Below are 22,569 nucleotides of genomic sequence, written 5' to 3'. Positions count from 1 at the left end.
CTCCATCACTTCACCATCACCCAAAACTCCCACGGTAGGACATCCTGTAGAAGTTCACAGATTTCCTGTAGGATCCCCTGCAAACATCCTGTAGGAGCCCACACACTCGGTTGCTGAGCATATGAACGTGAGGGACTTCTGTGGGACGATGTTAGAGATCCCCTGGGACCTCTCCTAGCCTCCCTAACCTTTCCCAAGCCTTCCTTCCCTCTGCACCACCTCTGCACAACCAAACCCTAATAAGAACAAAATCACAATCACTCCAACCATTCAAGCAAAAACATAAAAATAATGTCCTTTTCAATAGAAGTAGTTTAATTTCATGCATTTCACATCACTAGAAGTAATGGCATCCTCTTTAGACATTTGCACTCTTACTATTGCATCATAGAGGTTAGACTAGTCAGATTAGGGTTTACTAGGGTTTCCATGTTTTGGTTGGCTTTCAGTTCATTTTTGCCAAGTAGATTAGTTTTCTTTGAGATAGCTTTCGTCCATCATTTAGCAAGCTTCTTCTGAGAGCATATAGAAGTTGGCTTGAGCCCTAGCGGACTTGTGCCAGCTGACCAAGTGACAGCTGCGACAAGAGCTAGTACTTGTGCATACAGCACCGTCGCTTCCAAGTTTGTACGAACTACCGGGTTGATAAAATTAGAGATAGGAAGCCCCAGGAGTTGTAGCATTATTGCTACAATACTGGAGCTCACCATCTTTTTGGCGCCGTTGCCGGGGAAGTGTCAGAGTATTAGTAATTGTTGCTTTTCTTCTACTTTCTTACTCTTGCCTTCTGCCAAGTAGTTTACTTCATTTCCATTCTGCAAAAGTAGCGTAGACATTTCCTGCTTTCATAGATTAGTATTTCCTGCTTTCATAGATTAGTATTTCCTGCTTTCATAGATTAGTATTTCCTGCTTTCCTAGATTAGCCTTTCAATTCCGCAATTTCAATTCTGCAAGCGTAAATTAGCATTTCCATTCCTGCAATTTCATTTGAGCAAAGTAGACTAGTCCTTTCTTGCTTTCATTTCAATTCCGCATTTTTGTTTCAGTAAGATAGTTAGTTGTAGATCACTCTGTTTCAGTTTTTCAAGTACCAAAGAAAAAAGCAAAAGCAATCAGAAAAAGAAAAGTCTTTTCCATTTCATGCCTCGTAGGAACCGAGATAAATCAGGCAAATTCCTACCCAACACCCCCACCACATCACTGAGTCACCCTTCTCTCTTCTTTGGTGACAGTGACCCAGAGGAACCTATAGGTGAACATCCTCAGATATACGAAGATCCTATAGAAGAAGAAGAGTTAGAGACCACTCCATCTGAAGCTATGGCTGACAATAGAAGAGAAGATGAGAGAACAGAAGGTGCCTTCCCCATCCGAGAGACCGATGGAGAGATGAAAATGAAGAACATTAGCCCCTCCGCCTTACCTCACTTCCATGGACTGACTACTGAAGATCCTGATACCTTCCTATTTGAGTTTGTTGTCCTTTGTAGAACCTATGACTATACTGAAGATGAGCAAAAGCTAAAACTCTTCCCTTCAACTCTTAAGGATGCAGCATTACGCTGGTTCATGGGCTTACCTGGGAATAGTATCAATACTTGGGCTGAGATGCAGCAAGCTTTCAATACCAAGTATAGGGATTACTGTAGGTCCAAGGAAACCAAGGGAGAAATCTTTCGGATGACCATGGGAAATGATGAGTCCTTAGAGGATTATGAGGAGAGGTTCCAACGTAGCTATAAGCGGGCTAGGTGCACACTTGACCCTGAATCCCTCAAGTTGGTCCTACTCCGAGGAGTCCCTGAAGACCTCTTAGATACCCTTCACATGTTAGCTGGGGGGGACATTTACCAACTGCCTTATGAGGACATCAAGACTGTGTTTAGAAACCACTCCAGGGCAGCTAGGAAACGAGGTAGAGGAAATCTCCTCTCCACTGGTGTCCCTTTCTCCAAACATGAGTTTACAAACCAATTAGAAGATCTTAAGAGTGAGGTGAGACAGACCATTGCCATGCAGCTGGACACATTCAGGATCCAGCAGAGGAAAGAAGAAGCTGAGAGAGCCTTGGCTGTCTTCTGCCCTAGGTGCACAAGGAGACACCCTAAGAACGAATGCCCATTGCACTCGGTCGAGGTGTGTTTCATTTGTGAGGAGGACCATCCCACAAATCAGTGTCCAACCTTACCTGGGTTTAAAGCCATGTACCAAGGGACAGAGGCCCCCACCGAACCTCTCTATTTCATCAACCAAAGGAGGCCACAAGGATCTAGACCTTATCAGCAGGGAATGCAAGGGGCACCTCAAGCTTATTACAGCCCCAACCAATCGACTCCTATGCCTTCCTGGGGTCCCCCTGCTCATCCTTCCTGGTCCATGCCTCCTCCATGGTCTTATCCACCTCAGTACCCTACTCAACCTACTTCTCATTCATATCATTCACATGCCCAGCCACAGCCTCAGTGGAATGCACCTCAGTCGGGGTGGAGGCCCCAATACAACACTCCTCCTGCCATTTTGCCTCCACCACCAGTTCAACCTCAGACTTTACCTCCTGCTCCTCCAAGGCAACCTCAAATGCCTACTCAACCGAACCCGAACCCCAACAATAGACAGGCTTAGCAGGTATACACTGGGGAAACCTCATGCCCTACCTATGCTGTGGAGATCCAGGAGATCAATCTTCGATCTGGAAAGACTCTTCCAGATCGCCAACCTCCTCCCCCAGAGGATGAGGAAGATAAACAGGAAAGTGAACCAAAGGCTATTCCACCCTTTCCTGAGAGACTAACAGCCACCACACAACCCAACCCAGAGGAGGATGAGCTTCTGGGTGAGCTCAAGCAGTTGTGTGTGAAAATACCACTTCTCCAAGCCATCAAAGATGTGCCAATATACAACAAACTGGTTAAGGAAAAGTGTTTCAAACACCCAGGCAGGCGGAAGAAAGATGCTTCAACCATTAATGTCATAGGACAACTGTCCGACCTTATGCTAGGACAAGTCATCTGCCCAAACTACCTAGATCCTGGAAGTCCTGTAGTAGATGTCCACATCAATGGCACCATCATACCTCACACCTTGATTGATCTGGGGGCTGCCATTAATGTGATGACCAGGGATACCATGCTCAAACTCAATCTTCAGGGTTCCTTGAGGAAGACCTCGACAGTACTGCAACTAGCAGATCGCTCCACCGTGACTCCCGAAGGGATTGTGGAGGATGTCTTGGTCTCTATTGACTCTTGGGAATACCCTGCAGACTTCCTGGTTCTGCAACCAAAGGCAAAGCTTACTGGATATCCTCTCATTTTGGGAAGGCCTTGGTTAGCTACTGCAGATGCTTACATAAGTTGTCGTGCAGGAAACATGACCATCAAAAATGGTCCCATGTCCAAGCAGCTAGTCCTATACCCTCCTGCCCAACCCTCCTTAGAACATGACTTACCACTCTGGTTAGAAGAAGGAGAGGAATACGAGGTGTACTCAGCACCTTTGTGCACCCTAGATACCACTAGAAGAGACCCCCCAACCGAGGATGACTTGATCGAGACCCTGATCCAGAATCCACCTTCCAGTGCACTATCCTTAGAGAAATTGGTGGAGGATGCCCAAGCTAGCACCTTAGTGGATCTGTGTACAACCAACCCTGTCACTCCCAGAGTCAAGAATGTGGAGTTCGGCCCTGAGAGAGCATTAAAGATCAGCTCCTCCTTGTCTCCTTCTCGGGAAAAGGAGTTGTGTAGCCTGTTGGCCAGCCACCTAGATGCTTTTGCTTGGAGCTATAAGGAGATGAAAGGAGTCCATCCCTCAGTCTGTACCCATCACATATACATCAAAGAGGATTGTAAACCGGTTAGGCAACCTCAGAGGAGAATGAATCCAGCCCTTAAGGACATTGTCAAGGAAGAATTGCAAAAACTGTTGGATGTCGGATTCATCTACCCCATCTCAGATAGTGAATGGGTGTCCCCTCTGGTCTTGGTTCCCAAGAAAAATGGGAAATGGAGAATCTGTGTGGACTACCGAGAACTGAACAAGGCTACCAAGAAAGACCATTTCCCTCTACCTTTCATAGATCAAGTGTTGGATAGACTGGCAGGAAAGAAGTTCTTCTCTTTCCTGGATGGGTTTAGCGGGTATAACCAAATCCAAATCAGCCCAGAAGACCAAGATAAGACCACCTTCACCTGTCCTTGGGGTACCTTTGCCTACCGAGTCCTTCCCTTTGGGCTATGCAATGCTCCTGCTACCTTCCAGAGAGCTGTCTTAAGCATCTTCTCGGAGCTGGTCCATGATGCAGTGGAAATCTACATGGATGACTTCACTCCTTATGGGGCCAACTTCCAGGAAGCATTGTCCAATTTGGGAAAAGTCCTAACCAAATGCATCGAGATGAACTTGTCCCTTAGTCCTGAAAAATGTGAATTCCTAATGACTGAAGGGACCGTGCTAGGCCATACCATTTCTTGCCAAGGGTTACAGGTGGATACTAAAAAAATTGCTCTCATCAAGAAGGTTCCACCTCCTCAAAAAGTAAGGGATGTTAGGAGTTTCTTGGGATTAGCAGGATATTACCGGAGATTCATTAAGGACTTCAGCAAGCTAGCCTCGCCATTGTTTGGCCTGTTGGCAAAAGATGTGGAGTTTAATTGGACTGACGATTGTCAGAGGGCTTTGAATGAATTGAAGGACAAGTTGGTGTCAGCCCCAATCCTAAGAGGTCCAAACTGGGCCCTACCTTTCCACATCCACACTGATGCCTCGAACAAAGCCATAGGTGCAGCTTTAGGGCAAGTTGAGCAAAAACTTCCATATGTCATTTACTTTGTTAGCAAAAACTTGTCCAAAGCTGAGCTGAATTACACTGTGACCGAGAAGGAATTCTTAGCTGTGGTCCATGCATTGAACAAGTTCCGACATTATATCACTGGCTATCAAACATTTGTGCATACTGACCATGCTGCAATTAGATATTTAATGAATAAACCAGATGTGAATGCTCGTATTATTAGATGGTTACTTTTATTGCAGCAGTTTGATTTGACCATTGTTGACAAACCAGGTAGAGAAAATGTTGTTGCTGACTTTTTATCTAGATTGGATTTGTCTGCAGATGAGGATGGAACGGTGGATGACCAGATGCCCGATGAACATCTGTTTGCTATTTCAGTACTCTCTCCATGGTTTGCTGATATAGCAAACTACCTTGTTTCAGCACAGTTCCCTCCGCACCTATCTTCCAGAGAGAAGAGCAGAATCATCAGAAAAAGTGCCTCATTTACTTGGATCGGGGGCAATCTGTTCAAGCTTGGCCCCGATCAGATCTTAAGGCGTTGTGTAAGGGAGGAGGAAGTCTTTGATATCCTCCTCACTTGTCATGATGGGCCTTGTGGAGGACATTTTGCAGCAAAGAGAACTGCCTTCAAAATTCTGCAGGCAGGCTACTATTGGCCCACACTTCATCAAGATGTCAGAAGATATGTCAGCTAGTGTGACCAATGCCAAAGAATGGGGAAACCGACCCAAAGGGATGAGATGCCTCTCCAACCTCAAGTGACTCTTGAGCCATTTGAGAAGTGGGGTATGGACTTTGTGGGCCCAATCAACCCTCCTTCGAGGCAAAGGTCTTACATCATTGTGTGTACTGATTACCTGACAAAGTGGGCAGAGACCAAAGCAGTCAAAGCAGCAACAGAAGAAAAGGTGGCCGAGTTCTTAAGAGAAAACATCTTCTATAAGTTTGGCTATCCAAGAGAGCTGGTCACCGATCAAGGGAGCCAGTTCACCTCCAACCTGGTTGAAGATCTACTAGCTCACCACAAGATCAAGCATAGGACTTCCACCCCCTATCACCCTCAAGCAAATGGGCAGGTGGAAGTCACCAATAGAGCATTAGAAGGGATCTTGACTAAAGTGGTGAGCAGCAGCAGAAAGGACTGGGCAGATCGCCTGGTTGAAGCCACATGGGCTTACAACACCACTTGGAAGACCACCACCGGCTTCACACCTTATGAGCTAGTCTATGGGAAGAAAGCTTTGCTGTCCATTGAGTTTGAATACAACACTTTAAGGATGGCAGCTCAGCTGGATCTAGATCTCAGCCATGCACAACAAGAAAGGCTCTTGCAGCTGAATGGACTGGATGACCACCAAATGCAGGCCCTCCTTCACTCAGAAGTGGTTCAACTTCAGAGAAAGGTGTGGCATGACCAACATCTCCATGACAAGCAGTTTCAGCCGGGAGATTGGGCTTTGTTGTATGACTCCAGATACAAAGATTTCAAGGGGAAGCTGAGAACCAGATGGCTAGGGCCATATTCAGTGGAAAAATGTCATGACAATGGATCTGTGCTTATTCGAACCATTGATGAGGAAGCCATCCCCATGCTTGTCAATGGGCATCGATTGAAGATCTACAGGAAGCCTCTCTCAAGACAAGAATTCATCAAAACTATGGAGAAGGCAGTGTTGGTCATAGAGAAGGGTTCTACCTCTACTTTGGGCATACCCTGAAGAATCTAAAAAAAAAAAAATATATATATAAATAATAAAGATCCTTGGGTGAAAACCTTTCTGAGGCGCCCAAGGCAGGTGGTAGGGGTGAAAACCTCATTGAGGCGCCCCTATTGTCTTTTCAAAAAAAAAAAAAAAGAGATTGGAAAAAGATCCTTGAGTGAAAACCTCTTTGAGGCGCTTAAGGCAGATGGCAAGGGTGAAAACCTCATTGAGGCGCCCCTGTTATCTTTCAAAAAAAAAGAGAGAAAAAAGAAAGAAAAAAAAGAGAAAAAAACAAAGAAAAAAAAAGATCAGCAAGTTTATCATGTGAAAATTGCATGCAGATTGCAGGTGTTCTATGGAGGAGAGGAAGCCTCTCAACTCAAAGCCAAAGGTCCTTATCATGCAGTCAGGACACCTCACCAGCACCTCCTCCAAGAATGCTCATTTTCTCCAAGGTATGTGCAATTTCATTACAGCTTGAGTCTTCTACAGGAAGATGCAGATTTTCTACAGGAAGATGCAGATTTTCTACAGGAAGGTGCAGACTTTCTACAGGAAGCGCAGCCTTTCTACAGGAAGCTCTGTATTTCTACAGGAAACTTCCTGTAGAAGCTCAGAACGGCCTAGAGTTCATTTCATGAAGAGATCTAACGTCTAAGGATCGGTTTGGACGCATGCAAGCCACTATTGACACCCTTGCACATTGCTGTTATCTTGCTCCACCGTCCTTGTCGACATGCAACAAGATTACCTGCATCAGCAAAGCAGATCGATGAGTTCTCAAGGAAAAGCAAATTGTGAATGAAACAAACGCTAGAGATCTCACACAATATTCATCACAGTCGTCCAGAAGCTCCGGGAGCGTGATCGTGAGGCCATCCATCGTCGTGCAGCATGCACCCAAGGAGGAAGAACTGTTCCAAGACATCCCGCGGGAGTCCTGTAACAGTTGAGCCTGCTAGAGTGGATACTCTTCACAGCGCTGGCCATATACAATGAAATGCGGGCACATGCAACCAAAGCGTCCAATCCATCGGGCAGCCTGCAAACATGAACCTCCGGGACTGTGTAAGTTCGCCAGCAGCAGGTAAATCGACTCATCAGCGTGCAAAGAACCGAAACATCGTGTGCAGCCGCGCAGGTAAGTGTCTCGACCCTTCCTTCCATCAGATTGCATGAATGTTACTTTGATTGATTGCTAAGTGTAAAGGTGAATGGGTTGAGCGACCGTATGGCCATTTGGCTAGCCACGTCGGTCAGTTAATGGTCTAGTTGGATGTGTGAGTGGCGGCCATGACAAAAAGAATGGGCAGCATGCACGTGAGAAATCCCGTCGGGGAAAGAACGATTAACAGAAAAAGGCGGCGGCAGATCCGCGGGAATTGATGCGGCAGCAAGTGAACGCGCAGTTGAATGATGGGGACGACGTCACCCAACGGTCCGGCGGGGACAGCTCATCCCCGCGCCACGGATTCCGCCGATTCAAAATCTAATCGGCTAGATTGCCCGCATGCATTTATCAACCACCGTTTTGAACTCGAGCGGCTATCCAGATCTTTCTGCAGTTCGATACGCCGAGCCTTTGGCTATCAGAACGCTTGTGAAGCACGCTCAGAGCGCAGGCCAACTGCAGTCATCCCGAAAATCGCGCGCTGCATTCTACAGGAACGCGCTCATTCTACAGGAACGCTCATTCTACAGGAACGTTGTTTCTACAGGAACGCAGTTTCTACAGGAAAGCGGGTGCCTCACGTAAAAAGGTGGCAAATTGAAAAGGTAACCCTGAACTCTTCATGCAACTGGTTATTAAAGGTGGCAAAATCGTCGTCCACAGTTTGGTCATAGAAAAGTGGTGAAATTGTTGTCTGCTGTGCCTATACTGTCATTCTACAGGATGTCAGGGTAATTAGACTGTGTTAAGTTCCTCAGGGATAAATTTTGTGGATTATGTGCATGACATTCTACGCTCTGTCTCAGTAAACCAAATTTCTTCCACAATCGCCACCTCTGGTTAAGAAAGTTGTGTTATCATGCCGGGTGGGTTTATTAGACGAGAACCCACTGATTCAGCCAAGTTAAGGGGGAATCAAGAGGTGGTGGAGCTCTTCACACGAGCACAATGGATATCATTTTGTGATAAGCTGCAGGGTTACGACGATGAAGTGGCCGAGGAATTCTTGCAGGCTCTGAGGCCGAAATCCAAGACACTGGCCACAGTAAATTTCAGGGGCCTAAGCCTCAAGCTCACCCCACAATATATCAGTAGAATCACTGAACTCCCAATGGGTCTGCCGTGGGATAAGGAAGAACGGAAGTTGAGCCAGCAGGCCAAGAAAGAATTCTTCCCACCTGAGGAGGAATTCTCGGAGGACAAAAATGGGGTGCGAAGAACAAGTTTGTTGCCACCATGGAACGAAGTCAGCCTGCAAATCATGAAGTATATAACCTGTGAAGGTCGTTATAGCATCGTGTATGCGTATCACTTTCGGTTGCTCACCGAATTAAGGCACCGGATTGATCTTCCTGTAGAACAGAAACTGAGCATCCCTTATTTCCTGCTACAGTCTCTAATTGAGTGTGCCACAAAGCTCAAAGAAGGCATACCAGATCAGGTAGCCCACCATGGGTTGATCAAGCTTCTTGTGGAGGATGCGCTCCATTCGTATAAGGTTCCCCTCTCATGGGAATCATTCAGAAATTTAACAAGAGATGGAGACATAAAGATGCTGGCTGAAGAAGGTGGTTCCTCTAGCAGTGAGGAAAAAGAATCAGTGGCCGAGGGAAAGAAGGAAACGAGCCCGAGGACCCCGACCACAGTGCAAAAGCAAAAGCGGGAGAAGAAGCAAAAGGAAAGGGATGCTGAGGAGAAAGCTGACTCACCCATCTTGTCAGCAAGGGAGAAAAGGTTGCAGAGCAGAATGGACAAAGCTGGAGAGGTCCACGTCAGCCCAAGTACCTCATCAGCACCCGCAACCAAACAAAAAGGTAAAACCCCTGCAGCAAAGCAAGCCAAAGTGGAGACACCTGTACCTACAGGAAAGCAGAAACAGGCTTCTACAGGAAGCCCGAAAACAGCTTCTACAGGAAGCCCGAAAACAGAGAAACAGGCTTCTACAGGAAGCCCTGCAAAATTAAAACCCAAGGAGAAGAAGGTGGAAATTCTGGCAAGGGAGGAAGCAGCTTTATTAGCTGGCCTCAGCACGCCACCTAAGCCAAAAGGAAAAAGGAAGAGGGACACCCCTCTATACTTTAAAGCTCGAAGAAGTGTTAGGATAAAGACGGGCAAGCCACAGCCTTCGTCCAGCAGCACGATTGTCATCGAAGATACCCCTGCTTCTCCCAAGGAAAAGTCCCCCTCAAGGATAACAGTCACCTACGAGAAGGGGAGCCCAAAGAAAAATACGTGGCAAGAAAGGTTAGATCTATTGGATGAAAAAACTCGGCTACAGGAAGCTGAAAATGTTCTACAGGACACTCTGGCCCGGCTACAGGAAACGGAAAAGAGGGAAGGAGAAGGACCCTCATCACCGCCAAGGGAGGGTGAGGTAGAACCACCTGAAGAGGTAGAAAGAGAACATATACCAGAACCTAGCCCTTCACCTAGTCTGAGTTCATACTACACCTTTTTAGAGGCGGGAAAAATCATACCGCAGAAATTTACTGTGCCTCTATTTTTTTGAATTAGAGGAGGAAAGGGTCCGTACCCACACATGGATGCAGATCGCCAAGTCAAAGGGTGTGGCGGACATAGGTCCCTTACAAGAGCAACTCAAGGAGGTCAGGAGTGAATTTGCCATGGCTAAGCATGTAGCTAATTGCCAACGTGTGCTTCTACAGGAAGAAAACCAGAAGCTGAGATTGCAGCTACAGGAGCTAAGGGCAGGGGTAGGTACATCCTCCAAAGACACCACAAAAGAACAACAGGGAAAAAAGGAGCTGACCACCAGTCTTGAGGAGCCAATAACACTTCTACAGGAAGCAGAACAGCAAGGCCAAATTGAAGTGCAAGCTCTAAAAGAACAGCTGCAACAAAAGGAAGCACAATTGGCCTGCATGGCCAGTTGGGCCATGGAAGCAATACAGTGCAGACAACCTGCAAAATCATATGGGTTGTACTTAAAAGATCAGTGGCTGTAGTTCCAAATAAATACCTTGGCACAAAGAGGTATTTCTCAGATCCAAAACCCACAGCAATTTTCTGAATTGTGCAGTACTAGTTCGTCAGAAGACAAAGCCAAATTAGCAGAGTTCTACCTCCACAATTTGGCTTTGCCTAATGAAGTCTCCTAGGATCCCAACATTGCCTTGGGTGATATGCAACTGATGGCATTCGCTTCATGGTTAAACCATGAGGATCAAAGAGCAGCTGAAGTAAAATCGGTCATGAACTGAGAATTGAGTGAGCCACTGTTCATTCGAGCAGAACCAGAGGATCCGGTTGCACTCATCTCAGCACACCAACAGTTGTCTACTGATCCCATAGCTTCCTTGAGATTTATGGACCAATAGGCCCAAGCCATAGCCCATTTTGAAGACATGGAAAGACTGTTAGGGGAAACTGCTGCCCAAGCATGCACACGCAGATGGAATACCTTGGCACACAGTTTGAAAATCCGAGAATACCATACCCCAACTCGGATGAGGGAAGCATTGGTAAGGGTAGACCTTTACAAGAAATCCATTCAAAGCCTCCAGGCCAGCTGGATTGGCCTTAAACTCAGCCCACCACTGTTGCTAGGATTGGCTGAAGGTAGCACAGAGAAGGATGACAGTGAACAATGGGAAAAGGTGAACAGAACAGCTGGGTTTCATATCAGCAAGGAGGACATTACCACAGAGGCTTGGGATGTAAGGGAAGCAGTGAAAGCAATGAAGGATGAAGATTTGGACTAAGTTGCTCAAGGATGAGCAAATGGTTTAGCTGGGGGGTGATGATGAGCCCCAATTTGTGGTACAATTTGGGCTCATATTGGCCTACTTTACTTGTTCAACCATTCATCTTTTATCACTTATGCATTCATTTCTTAGTATATTCGTGTTATTTGTAGGAAGAAGGGCAGGCATTATATCTATGTGGCTAATACATGATGATTTCAGGTTTTTGGCATTAAAGAGAGAAAAAGACCACGTAAATGGAGACAAGGAGACAGCAAAGGTGACGTTGCAGGTTTATAGAGAGGTTGTCTACAGCCTTAAATGACTTCCCTCGTAATTATCACCTTAACTCCGAGCTCCAACAGCGCTCCCCACCGAGCTCAAAGGCAGCCAACATGTTCTACAGGATCAACAGTTTTACAGCAGTTTGACTTCAGTTGGACAGCCAAGTCCCACGAATGAAGGGAGCCAGCTTGATCTTCATTGTGTATAAATATGAAGGTCGTAGCCTATGTTAGGAGCTTTTTGAACCTTTGGATTACTCTTGTAATTTCTGAGCACGAGTTACAAGCTCGGTGTTTGTTTTTGTGTAAGCCAGTTTTGGCATGACATTAGACTTTTGATTATGAATAAAGGCAAGCAGATTTGGATCTAGTTCTGAGCTTTTAAGGGAGCTATAGCTCTCAGGTTAGGGCCCAACCTGAGAGCAATAGATCTCCTCTGTTTTGTAGTGTTATTTGCCTTTTGTTCTAGCACTTTGTTTCTTTGCTTTGTCATGCAATTCGAAGTTACAGTCTGCTGATTTAGTTTTTATGAGATTAAGTAGGATTAGCTCATGGTTAAATTGTTTTCAGTTGCTTAGATCAGAATAGAAGGTTTATAATTCATTGGAGCTCCCAAAAAAGGTTGAGAGAGACCCCACTACCATCTCTGTTTGGAGATTGGGGTGCAGTCTACACCAACCACCAAAAAAACGCAGTCTTTTACCTTTATGCATGCTGCAACACAGTCATTTTCATTATAGATCTTTCCATGCACTTCAACCGTGAACCATACTCCTTCATCACAACTTCATGCACAACTTCTCTTCACAATTTACATTGCTGTTCATTAAGTTCATAGCACAGGTAGCATAGGTTAATGAATTCTCGTTTTTGGTGACAGTCATAAGCAATTTGTTTTATTTACACTGCTCCACATCATTCCATTTCCTTCTTCTTCGTCTTGACCATGCCTAAAGCCACATCCTTGACCTCTATTTAGCTCGTTTAGCTTCCAGCTCTTCCATTGCCCACGTAGCTTCATTTTCTTGACCTTTCGTTGTTCTAGCCTTCCATCCACCAACCAACTTCGTGCACTCTTCCTCCATCCTATTTCTCTACCCCTGAGCCATCACCAGCTCCATCTCCATCCTACATAACCCCCCATACCACTCCATCACTTCACCATCACCCAAAACTCCCACGGTAGGACATCCTGTAGAAGTTCACAGATTTCCTGTAGGATCCCCTGCAGACATCCTGTAGGAGCCCACACACTCGGTTGCTGAGCATCGGAACGTGAGGGACTTCTGTGGGACGATGTTAGAGATCCTCTGGGACCTCTCCTAGCCTCCCTGACCTTTCCCAAGCCTTCCTTCCCTCTGCACCACCTCTGCACAACCAAACCCTAATAAGAACAAAATCACAATCACTCCAACCATTCAAGCAAAAACATAAAAATAATGTCCTTTTCAATAGAAGTAGTTTAATTTCATGCATTTCACATCACTAGAAGTAATGGCATCGTCTTTAGACATTTGCACTCTCACTATTGCATCATAGAGGTTAGACTAGTCAGATTAGGGTTTACTAGGGTTTCCATGTTTTGGTTGGCTTTCAGTTCATTTTTGCCAAGTAGATTAGTTTTCTTTGAGATAGCTTTCATCCATCATTTAGCAAGCTTCTTCTGAGAGCATATAGAAGTTGGCTTGAGCCCTAGTGGACTTGTGCCAGCTGACCAAGTGACAGCTGCGACAAGAGCTAGTACTTGTGCATACATCACCGTCGCTTCCAAGTTTGTACGAACTACCGGGTTGATAAAATTAGAGATAGGAAGCCCCAGGAGTTGTAGCATTATTGCTACAATACTGGAGCTCACCAAAATGGAAAAACAAGCCTTCAAAACTACGCAATCCTCAAGGATGAATCCTTGACTGCATGCATGAGTTTTTGTCCATGAGAAAACACATGCAACTGATAGTACACTATCCTTTCTCCATGAGAAAACAAATGCAACTGATAGTACACTATCCTTGAACATTAATCTCAACTGAGTCTTTCTTAGAATAGAAATGCATGAGTTTCTGATGAGGGAATCTTCAGTTAACTCGAGTAGCACTAGTTGAGTGCATTAACGCATCAATTGATTGTTAACTCACTATTAGTTCCTCAAACAGTTTGGAACTAATTTAACTGGACTTAACTGAGTAAACTAAGTTAACTAATTACAACTCAAATATAACTCAATCTTATCTCCTTAATTTAATGGATAACTTTTGCATGGCTTCAGAAAGACTTCTAACTTGAATTTCTCCAACTAATTAATTTAAAATAGATTAATTAATTATTTCCAAGTAGTTGTTAAGATAAATTTGATTTTAATTCACAATTTAATTCAAGGACAAACTAGATTGGAATATTCTTGTTGCCATATTTCAACGCTCCCTCTCAACAAGAAAGAGATTATCTACCACCCCGATCTTGTCTTTATGGAACTCGAATTTACACTTTGACAATGCCTTTGTCAAAATGTCAGCATCTTTCTCCTCTGTCGAAATATACTGCAACAACATGATCCTCTCGACCTGTGAAAAGCCACGGGCAACAAATATTGTCTTATGCTTCTCCACACTACCATCAGTAGCTTACTTTACCTTGTAAAGCCAATTGGAACTCACAATAGACTTGTTCTCCAGTCTCAGAACCACGTCCAAAACACTGTAACAAATTATCGAGTCATACTCCTCCACCATAGCATCAACCCAAATCAACTGCTACACTACTTCCTCAAAGGAAGATGGCTCGGTCTCAACACATTCCCTAGCAAGGGCCATGTATCCATTGTACCTCTCAAGTGACCCCCTCTATCTGCGCAGAGAAGATGGTGCTCCCACATTCTCTCTGGCATCCTCTAACAATCTGTCAACTTCTCTTGTGCACTTCCATCCATCTCTGGAAGACTCTATTTGGGTGGTTGTCTCCACTCCTGGAACCTCTGCATGCAGCTACTCCACATCAATCTGAGGCTCCTCCTCCTTAGGAACCAACAATTCCTCCATAGCCTATAGTTGAAGCTCCCTCTTAAGGGAAACTCACATGGCCTTCTACTCATCAAACTTGAGATCTCTGTGAACCACTATCCTCCGACTGGTAGGCAAGTACACCTGATAGTTGTGAGGTGTATCAGTGTACCCCACAAATATCCCCAACTCTGTTGTCGGTTCAAGCTTCTTCCATGCATCCTTTATCACATGGAAATATACCAATGAGCCAAAGATCTTGAAGTGACCCACATCTGGTCTCTTACTGGAGAAAGCTTCCTCTGGTGTCTTCATCCCAAGTATGCGATGTGGGCTTCTATTCTGCAAATAGACCACTGTGTTGCATGCCTCAACCCACAAGTGAAGTGGTAGGCCTTGGTCATGCAGCATTGCCCATGTTTCCCTTACAATAGTTATGTTCTTCCTCTCAGCCACCCCATTCAGCTGTGGGTTATGAGGTGCTGTCAACTCTCGTTTAATTCCTTCTACTGCATAGAAGTCCTTAAACTCTTGAGAGACATATTTTCCACCATTGTTGCTTCTCAAGGCCTTGATCTTCTTCCCTAACTCTTTCTCGACCAAAACTTTGTGAAAGTTTGGTCCTTCTTCCCCATGAAATAAATCCAACATTTAAGAGAATAGTCATCAATGAAAATCACATAATACCTTTTCTTCATTATGGATGCTGTCGAGAATGGTCCACACAAATCAGTATGAACTCGCTCTAAGATAGCCTTTTCTCAACTATATCGATCATGAAAGGAAGAATTGGTGTACTTTCCCAAGGTACAACCTTTGCATGTGTCAACTTGATCAAGTTTACCTTTGGGAAGTCCTGTAGATATCTGCTACATTATTTTAAAGCCCCATGATGCAAATGGCCCAACCGCCTGTGCCACAACTCACCAATGTCTTGGATTTGCACCAATTCTTCTTTTGTACTCAATGCTGCATAATCATATACCTCTAGTTTATCGAGATTCTTCACCCGAATCCCTATCCTCTTGGTCTGACCTATGGCTATGTGTCTTAGGAACACCTTTCCTTTACTGAATACAACATTGTAGCCTTTGTCCTCCAACATCGTGATTGATACCAAGTTCTTCTTCAGCCTAGGCACATACATCACATCTGTCAAGGTGAGAGGAGCTCCATGCTCCCTTTGAAAAGAAACCGTGCCCACTCCTGAAACACTATACCTTCCGTCATCACCTATCTCTATGGACATCTTGAGGTCTTTCTCCTCCAAGGTGCAGAATAATTTTTTATCACCGGTCAAGTGGAATGAGGCTCCACAATCAAGATATGAGACACAACCCATCATCGATAACACCATGCATGCGATGAGGGAACGTCCATTTCGAACTTAGAGGTTAATGCCTCACCTTCTGATCCTTCTGAGGATCCCTTCTTGGAATTCTTTGATGGGCAAAGTGGTATAATGTCCCATCTTGTGACAATTAAAGCATCTTACTTTAGGCATGTCACCCTTATTCCCTCCACGAGAAGAATTCAATTTGAAATGGGAAGCCTTCCCCTTCCCTTTCCTTGCCTTACTTGTTAAGGCTAGATTTTCTTCATCATCATTCTTGGATGAAGAACCATCTCGCGTGCTCCTCTTGATCTCCTCTTGCATAAGATCTGACCACAGTCGTTCCCAATCTGGTAGTTTCTCCCTTCCATTCACAGAGTCCTGGTAGCTATTCCAACTCTTTGGACGACCAAGGAGAGCGAGGCTCACCATATCATCATCGGCAGTAGTTATTCCCACACTGCCAAGCTCATATCTAGAGGTAGTGAGCTTGTTCAGATATATGGAAATAGTATCACCCTTCTCCATCTTGATTCTTCGAAGCTTATCCTTGAGCGCCAATTTCCTTTGGTTGCTACTGTTCTGGTAGAGGTCCTTCAATGTCTTCCACATTGAAAATGGAGTATCCTTCCCATAGAGACTCAAGAAAATATGGTCTTGAACTCCCTCAAGGATGATCCATCTTTCCTTCACCACACACTTCTTCCACTCAGCCAACTCTTGTGCATTAGTTGAAGTTGACTTTGGGATTTCTTGATCAATGAATTCCTTCAAGCCATTGTCTTCTAATACAACCTCCATTCTATCTTTCCATGCTATGTAATTCGAGCTACCTTCCAAGGCATACTCGAGTCTGAAGCCATAGAATGTCATTGGCCAACCTTGAAGTATGATATGAATTCAATATGCACTTGCAACCCCAAACTTAAAACTTCGAATTCTCTTCTCAATATATTGTTCACAGCTCTGATACCATGTAGAAAATCTGTGATAGGTTAACCTGATAATGCAATATAAATCAAAGTAGAATACTATAACCTACTTCTACTATCAATTTGTGACAGATTAAAGATCGAGCTGAACAATATAACCAGAAGAAGAAGAATCAATGGCACAATACAAATGAAAATACTTTGGGGAAAGTCTCAGAGAAAACCCCAAACTATTGTATTATCATACATGGGGTAAATACATAGGAATTATACAAAGCCTTAGCTCTCACAGCTAGCCAGCTCTTAGTACAATCCTCATAGATGCTCATAGGCAACATTAGCTTCTCTCCATCCTTCCTCTCTGCCCTCCAAGCTCCTACTTCCTTGCGATGTTCCTTGTGGATGATTAGCCTATTGCTAAGTGGAAAAACAGGCCTTCAAAACTGTGCAATCCTCAACGATGAATCCTTGATTGCATGCATGAGTTTTTCTCCATGAGAAAACACATGTAACTGATAGTACACTATCCTTGAACATTAATCTCAACTGGGTCTTTCTCACAATAGACATGCATGAGTTTCTAATGAGGGAATATTCAATTAACTGGAGTAGCACTAGTTGAGTGCATTAATGCATCAACTAACTATTAACTCACTATTAGTTCCTCAAACAATTTGGAACTAATTTAACTGGACATAACTCAATAAACTGAGCTAACCAATTACAACTCAAATATAACTCAATCTTATCTGCTTAATTTAAGGGATAACTCTTGCATGACTTCAGAAAGACTTCTAACTTGAATTTCTCCAACTAATTAATTTAAAATTAATTAATTAATTAATTCCAGGTAGTTGTTAAGACTTAAATCGATTTTAATTCACAATTTAATTCAAGGACAAATTAAATTGGAATATTCTTGTTGCCATATTTCAACATGACTAAATCAATGACTAAATTAATGACCAAATTTATGACTAAATATATTACTAGATGATAAAATTGAGACAACCAATTAATGGCTAAGTTAAAAACAACTAAAAGTTGATCGTGTTATAAGATATTGTAAATTAGCTACTATTGGTCACCGATTGAAAAATGGTCGTTTATATGCAAATTTCAGTCTTTTTTTATTAATTAATTATCCATTTTGTACTAGTGTCTCCTATCACTAAGGCTCTTTGAACAAGGTATACCCTTCTACCTATCCTTTAGCTTCCTATTTGTACTTAGGAATGGCCTCCCTTGCCGATGTTATGTCTCTTGTCAGTTTCTGGTCATAGTGCAGAAACAGAGATCGACCTTGCAATCCTTCATCATCTAATTACATGGAGCTCCATGCTAAGAAATTAATTCTCAGATGACCTGCAAACTACTTCATGAGTCCCATACTTTCATTTAACTCACTGAAGATGTGCATTAGAGCACAGTGATGGCTTGTCTCATCTCAAGGCGGACCCAACACTCTTTCCTAAAGATCGTGGTCCTTGTTGCCTTAACCCAATGATCTTTGACAATCACCATTATTCCTGAGACCAACTCCTCTACTACTGCATTCAAATTCATAGCTACTGACCTATACGCCATCAACTCTTTGTACTGACTTATTGGAGCGATTCCCTATCGCAATCTTCACAGTCGTGTAGTACTCTAATATGTTAATTATCGACCTCTGAGATGACAAGCCCCTTCTGTTTATCCCTTCCTACATTTCTCACCATAGGACCGAGGGTCGTGACCTACCACTTAGCCTTGAGGTGCTAGAGAATTTTTTGTCCTGTTGAGTGCTATTTTTCCTTTGTTATGTGCCATAACACCCTTGGTTCTTTAAGTCTTTCTTGACCATGCGCTAGCCAAATATCATAGCCTCTCTCATCAAAAGTTTCAAATCAGGGATTTCAATTTGGAGTTGTGATATTCTTACTTGCAATATAGCCCATAGCTCTTGGTGCTTGGCTCTAGCTCTGCACCTTTGGTCCTTTAAACTCTCGCAGCCATGTGCCAGCCCAATATCAAAAGCCCTTATATATTAGAAATTTTCAGTAATCCAACTATTATAGAGTTTTGATTTCTTCAACCTCTAATTGATGACTTCCGATAAGATGTCATCACTGCCGCTTGACGACTCCTTATAGGTGACACATGTCACCTAGTTATGGCCCATTAGACCACCCAATATGGTTGAATTTGTATGCCATGTGTCCTATCATACTACCATGTCATACAGATATTAGCTACCTTATCGGAGCCAATCATATCTGGCCATGTTTCCTTATCGAAGCAAATCACATGCTACCATGTCTCTTTATCGGAGCCAATCATATTATGCCATGTAACCTGCTAGAGGGGAGAGAGGAGGATTCGCCCACCTTTGGTTTTATGATGAAATCCTTTGTGCATCCTTTATCAGTGTTCCCGAAGACTTTTAATGCTATCAGTGCTTCACCCATATCGCAACTTTTAAAAGGTTCTCACTCGACGAAGTTCCAATTTTGTGATCTCCAATATGTTGATGTTCCAATATGTTGATCTCCGAGATTTCGATATCCTCCAACCTCTAATACATCCTTTGATATATGCCAACATCTGATATTGCAATGCACCGATACACCAATCTCCGAGGTTCCAATCTCCTGATGCACTGATACGCTAACCTCTGATCGCTGATGCACATATACACTGACCTCCAATCGCAGATACGCCGATTTGCTAACTTTTGGTGCACCGATATGCTAACCTCTGATCATTGATGTGCTGATATGTTGATCTCTAATCGTTGATGCACTGATATGCTGGACTCCGATTACCAATCCATTGATATGCTGACCTTCAATCATCTGATCTACAATATGTTGGACCTGTGATATTCCATCCTTATTAGGACTTCAAGTCCCTGATCATTAGTAGGCCATAATGTTTGATCGAGGAGTCCATTTTTGGACTTCCACATATCATTAGAAAGCTCTTCTAGAGAAATTTCCAATGGAAAGGGACCGATGTAGTCTTTGATCCCATCTGCTAACTCTAATATGGCTCCAAGATCTCTGACATTATTCTTATCCTTGACTCTCCAGACAACTGGAATCATAACCACCAAGTTGATCCTCTGCATGATGCCTGCAACTACCATGTACTTCCTCCTGGTCCATCACTCTAATCGTCAATTTGTGGCTTCTCTAATAATCCTACTATTGTGACAGTTCTCTACATGAATCCTGCAGCTACCATGAGATTCCTCGTGGGCCATCATTGCCAACAACTGTTGTGCCAAGCATTTGAGCTAGTCTAGTCGACATCAATGCCAACACTCCTGCCAAAAGTTAGGAAATGGTCCTTCCAACATTTAGGTACTGCTCCTGCCAACATTTAGGCAATGCCAACTTCCCAACACATCTCCCTAGCATGATTTTTGACATCAATGCCAGCACACTTGCAGATGCCTTCACTAGGCCACTGACCATCCAAACAATGTCAACTGTCCAACAATGTGTGATTATTTCAATTGTGGTTTCTTACACTATTTTTTTGATTTCTCAAATTTTCAAGTCTTTGTATCAAAAAGGATCCTTCATGTAAAATTTAAACAAACATCTAAACAAATTATTATCATACAAAGCTAAAAAAATAAAAATAAAAAAAAAATCGAATAATTTTTACTGTGTTAAGAATATTACAATATATGGCCTTTAGTATATACTACATTTCATAATTGGTTAAACAAGTGTAAGATTTGGTAAAAATTTCTTTATTAATCAACCATTGTTCCTATAGATTAATGCTTTTACTAATTATGCTATGAAAATGGAGGTCTAATTGCTATGTTTAAGTTTTCTAAGAGTTATTCTAACAACATTCTTACAATGTCTAGTTCATCGGGTGGAATGCCAGAGAATAAGTGCATTTACCTTTTTGAGAGAAACCCTAGTGAAGCAATGGCGGAAAGAGGAGAGGGATTAGGGCACAAGTTTGGTCGAGGACAAGACGACATAGGCCGTGGGGATAGTCATGGTGGACGGCAAGGACCCCGAAGAGATGAAGAAGAAAAGTGGGTACCTGTGACAAAGCTTGGCTGCCTGGTAAAAGAAGGAAAAATCCATTCCCTCGAGAAAATTTATCTCTTCTCATTGGCCGTTGAGGAGCACCAGATCGTGGAGACCATGTTGGGTCCCCAATTGAAGGATGAGGTCAGGAAGATCATATCTGGACAAAATAAGACGAGGGCCAGGCAGAGGACTCAATTCAAGGCCTTCATTGTTGTGGGGTACGGAAATGGCAACGTTAAGATCGGTGTTAAGTGCAGCAAAGCGGTGGCCACAACCATCCGTGGAGCCATTATTTTGGCCAAGCTTTTGGTTATTCCTGTGAGGAGGGGTTATTGGGGTAACAAGATAGGGAAACCCCACACCATACCTGTCAAGGTCACTGGTAAATGTGGCCCCGGAACAGACAGAATGGTGCCCGCCCCTAGAGGTGCCGGGATTATGGTTGCTCGCATGCTTAAGAAGGTTCTGTAGTTAGCTGGAATCAAAGATGTGTTCACCTCCACGCACAGGTCGACCAAAACTTTCAGAAATTTTGTCAAGGTCGTCAAGATGCTGCAGGAGTACCCATAGACTACAACGCATTATGGAGACACTAAAGCTACATGGTCCTACATGACCTAGACAACCACATACCCCCCTTCCTTGGTAACTTCTAATCACTTTCAAATTTTTATTAAAACCCCTTCGGGAAGTCTTCCTTGATTTGGGTCCTTGCAACAGACTGTGTTATGAACCTGAAGAATATCATCGCCCAACAAATTGGCTACCCAGTTGGACTACAACATCTGTTATATGGGGGCAGAACCCTACAGGATCCCAGATCCATTTTGGACTACAACATTATGTCAGAATCTACTATAACACTCAACCTGAGGCTGCGAGGTGGTGCAGCAACTTTCAGTTCAACAAAACAAATAGAAGGAGGCAGTGGGACGAGCACAAAAACAAAAAACAACATAGATCCACAACAAAAGCACAAAAATGGAGGAATATCCTTCAAGAACATTGTACAAGAGGGAACAGAACCCAGTCCATACATTGTGGAGTAGCTGAATTATATACCAGAACTAAATATAGATATACCAGAAACCGATGAGGCATGTAATAATTTTGAATCACACGCCATCATTTGTCGATTCAACTATTTTTGGCCAAAACCTTTTGAACTTTTCCATTGGATATTCACAAACTGGACTCTACACTGTGAGATCCACCTCTGTTCCAAGGGGTTTTTCATTGTCAAATTCCATTCAACAGAGATAAGAGACATTGTGCTACAGGAGGGACCATGGTTTTGGGGATCTACGGGCCTTTTCATCACACCATGGTTTCTGGAATTCAATGCCAATACTATGGTTGTTTCCAAGATGCCAGTTTGGGTCTGTCTGCACAACCTCCCATTACACTTTTGGGACCATCAGGTCCTTGCTGGTATAGGCAACACCATTGGAAGATATATTAAAATGGACACACAAAGAGTGGAGGAAAGAATTTTTACATTTGCACGCATCTATGTGGAAGTAGATCTCAGTAAAGGCTTACCGGACCGCATACAGCTGAAGCATAAACAATGAAGCTGGACACAGACACTAGACTATGAAAA

The 22,569-nt window shown here is 43.6% G+C and overlaps 1 pseudogene; it reads left to right on the top strand.

The window, feature by feature from the left end:
• The first annotated feature begins 20,855 nt into the window (after positions 1–20,855).
• Positions 20,856–21,536, top strand: LOC149148656 (small ribosomal subunit protein uS5y/uS5u/uS5v pseudogene; annotated as a pseudogene).
• Positions 21,537–22,569: the final 1,033 nt, after the last annotated feature.

Source organism: Pinus tabuliformis, chromosome 9, assembly GCF_031772625.1.
Source record: "Pinus tabuliformis cultivar Carrire ecotype Pingquan chromosome 9, CPIR1, whole genome shotgun sequence".
NCBI lineage: Eukaryota > Viridiplantae > Streptophyta > Pinopsida > Pinales > Pinaceae > Pinus > Pinus tabuliformis.
Note: the sequence above shows the minus strand (reverse complement) of the source record. Positions and strands in the feature narration are given on the sequence as shown.